The sequence below is a fragment of the Branchiostoma belcheri genome, unplaced genomic scaffold, assembly GCF_001625305.1.
Source record: "Branchiostoma belcheri isolate BF01 breed outbred unplaced genomic scaffold, Haploidv18h27 scaffold155, whole genome shotgun sequence".
Taxonomy (NCBI): Eukaryota; Metazoa; Chordata; class Leptocardii; order Amphioxiformes; family Branchiostomatidae; genus Branchiostoma; species Branchiostoma belcheri.
In genome coordinates this window covers 285,687-289,616 of record NW_017802991.1, presented here as the reverse complement: position 1 = coordinate 289,616, position 3,930 = coordinate 285,687, and the positions used below count along the sequence as shown (strand labels likewise).

At 42.6% G+C, this 3,930-nt stretch overlaps 1 pseudogene; it reads left to right on the top strand.

Moving 5' to 3' along the window:
• Positions 1–3,071: 3,071 nt before the first annotated feature.
• Positions 3,072–3,927, top strand: LOC109465628 (annotated as a pseudogene).
• The last annotated feature ends 3 nt before the right edge of the window (positions 3,928–3,930 follow it).

Here is a 3,930-nt window from a genome sequence, read left to right as displayed (position 1 = left end):
GGGGGGGAGGGGGGGGGGAGCGCAGGAAACACTAGTGTACACACTTCGTTACATATATTTCGTCAGCGATCACTCGTTAGTGGAGTTCGAAAAAAATACGTGTCAATTTACCGTTAAGAGTTACCAAAGCGTTGTCGCCCCCCCCCCCCATGCAGACCCTTCTCCAAGTCTAAGATTTATCACGTTTAAATTCTGGACTCTTAACTAAATGAAGAAGTTGCATGTTAATCAACTATGTTGAAACTATACTGTTAACCGTGCCAGCGCAAAGTTTAGGCAACGGTCGGGCCTACGAAAATTTCCGTTGTAATCTATCTCCGCAGCCAGTATTCGACAGACAATGGGTGTAAAATAATCTTAGTTGCATGACGTATGCCACAATACCAGTTTCAATTGGCTACTTTTAATATTAAAAAAAGTTTTCGTGCAGTGGGCCTTATTACCTCCATGAAATGTGTCATGGAGGTTATATTTACCTCCATGAAATGTGTCATGGAGGTTATATTTAGCTCCATGAAATGTGTCATGGAGGTTATATTTACCTCCATGAAATGTGTCATGGAGGTTATATTTTCAGTTGCGTTTATCTGTCCGTCCGTCCGTCCGTCCGTCCGTCTGTCTGTTGGTCAACAAGATAACTCAAGAACGCCTGAATGGATTGGTTTCATACTTGGTGTGTTGGTAGGGTGTGACGAAAACTGGAAATGATGAGATTTTGGTCCCCCTAGTGGCTTCCCTTGGTACTGCAGCGCAACTTCCGGTTTTGATATCTCGCGATCTGGACATGCTAGGGTCATGAAATTTTGATGGAAGGTAGCTCTCGTGCTTGGGAAGAAGTCATATGAGTTTGGGCCCCCTAGCGGCTTGTTCTGGAACTGCAGGGCACTTTCTGGCGAAATGTTTAAAAGCCAATAAGTCCAGACAGGAACAACATATTTTCATTATTTTTGGTGTGTAGGTAGCTGAGAGAGAGATGTACATAATTAAATGCAAATTATGCAAATGAGGACTTTATTTGCATAATTAATGAGGAAATTCTATAATTACAGTGTTTTACATTATCTCGAGATCTGGACATGCTAGGGTCATGATATTTTGATGGAAGGTAGCTCTCGTGCTTGGAAAGAAGTCATATGAGTTTGGGCCCCCTAGCGGCTTGTTCTGGAACTGCAGGGCACTTTCTGGCGAAATGTTTAAAAGCCAATAAGTCCAGACAGGAACAACATATTTTCATTATTTTTGGTGTGTAGGTAGCTGAGAGAGAGATGTACATAATTAAATGTAAATTATGCAAATGAGGACTTTATTTGCATAATTAATGAGGAAATTCTATAATTACAGTGTTTTACATTATCTCGCGATCTGGACATGCTAGGGTCATGAAATTTTGATGGAAGGTAGCTCTCGTGCTTGGGAAGAAGTCATATGAGTTTGGGCCCCCTAGCGGCTTGTTCTGGAACTGCAGGGCACTTTCTGGCGAAATGTTTAAAAGCCAATAAGTCCAGACAGGAACAACATATTTTCATTATTTTTGGTGTGTAGGTAGCTGAGAGAGAGATGTACATAACTAAATGCAAATTATGCAAATGAGGACTTTATTTGCATAATTAATGAGGAAATTCTATAATTACAGTGTTTTACATTATCTCGCGATCTGGACATACTAGGGTCATGAAATTTTGATGGAAGGTAGCTCTCGTGCTTGGAAAGAAGTCATATGAGTTTGGGCCCCCTAGCGGCTTGTTCTGGAGCTGCAGGGCACTTTCTGGCGAAATGTTTAAAAGCCAATAAGTCCAGACAGGAACAACATATTTTCATTATTTTTGGTGTGTAGGTAGCTGAGAGAGAGATGTACAGAATTAAATGTAAATTATGCAAATGAGGACTTTATTTGCATAATTAATGAGGAAATTCTATAATTACAGTGTTTTACATTATACTATGTAACCTATGGCAGGCGGAACTTCAACAGATACTAATTATGCAAATGATGACCTAATTTGCAGGATTAATGCGAAAATTCTATGATTTCGTAATGGTGAATAATGAGAATGTCATACTTGGGACATCTGTAAGTTAATCAAAAGTTAACATACATCACGATGCATATATCATGTTAATGCAGAGGTCATTTGAACAATTAAAGAAGAAATTTAAATTTACATATCAAGATCATATTTCATGGAGGTATGAGATCTCGGAATTCTAGTTTCAGTTGCGTTTATCTTTCCGTCCGTCCGTCCGTCTGTCTGTTGGTCAACAAGATAACTCAAGAACGCCTGGATGGATTGGTTTCATACTTGGTGTGTTGGTAGGGTGTGACGAAAACTGGAAATGATGAGATTTTGGTCCCCCTAGTGGCTTCCCTTGGTACTGCAGCGCAACTTCCGGTTTTGATATCTCGCGATCTGGACATGCTAGGGTCATGAAATTTTGATGGAAGGTAGCTCTCGTGCTTGGAAAGAAGTCATCTGAGTTTGGGCCCCCAAGCGGCTTGTTCTGGAACTGCAGGGCACTTTCTGGCGAAATGTTTAAAAGCCAATAAGTCCAGACAGGAACAACATATTTTCATTATTTTTGGTGTGTAGGTAGCTGAGAGAGAGATGTACATAATTAAATGCAAATTATGCAAATGAGGACTTTATTTGCATAATTAATGAGGAAATTCTATAATTACAGTGTTTTACATTATACTATGTAACCTATGGCAGGCGGAACTTCAACAGATACTAATTATGCAAATGATGACCTAATTTGCATCATTAATGTGAAAATTCTATGATTTCGTAATGGTGAATGATGAGAATGTCATACTTGGGACATCTGTAAGTTAATCAAAAGTTAACATACATCACGATGCATATATCATGTTAATGCAGAGGTCATTTGAACAATTAAAGAAGAAATTTACATTTACATATCAAGATCATATTTCATGGAGGTATGAGATCTCGGAATTCTAGTTATTTATCAATCGGTCACCGCTAGAAATCTAACGTTATTTCTTTCCGACCGGACCGCTTTTTCCACTAACCCCTTGCCTACCGCAAACCTGTAATGATTACCCGTCATCCATCTTGACTTGCGTGACCAGCTTTGTGAGCTGGGTGTGCCTTTTAATTAAATGACAGACGATCGACACAACAACCAGAGCTCAGAGCAGCACTAAACATTTCGAGGACATTGCAGGAACCCACTGGGGTAGGAAACCTGCAATGATGAAGGGACTGGACAGAAGAGGCAAGAACAAGTACGCCTACGAACCCGAACATGTGCAGAGTATGCCACCCTTCAGCGTTTTGCTTGTTGGGGCTCTTCTCGTACTCCTGATCGCTGTTGGACTCCCTTGGCTGTATTCCTCGCGATATCCCGAGACACTGAAGAGCAAAGCAGCTGATAACATGAAGGCAAGAGGTTCTCGCAGCGAGCCGGCGGTCCACACGCATGTGGTGAGAGACGGGCGACCGGGACCGTTCCCCGGCGCAGCGGCACAGAGGGTGGCCCGCCAGCCGGCACCCCGAGCTGCCCGCAGCATCATGGCTACCGTGCTGCCTATCTACGGTATCGGCATCGGTGCGTATGTGCTGTTCACCATGTACAAGGTGTTCGGAGGGAAGAGTCGCGAAAATGACTTGTGCACTAGCACGAAAAATAGTGACAACAGCAATGAGAGAGTCCGGCGAAGGCAAGATAACAGCTGCAAAAGGGGATTCTCCTTGTTTGGACAGAGGAAAAAAAGAATAGAAGGGGCGTATCAACCAAGAAGATCTCCAGAAACTGAAAGAAAAGATAGCAGAGACAGAGCAGCTGATGCAGAAAGCCTTAGCCGACATGGCAGCGACAGTGGAGACTGTGGGGGCACAGCAGGAGCAGATCCAGAGACAGCTGGGCTGTGACGTCACTGAGAGGGGTGGGGGAGAGGCAGAGGGG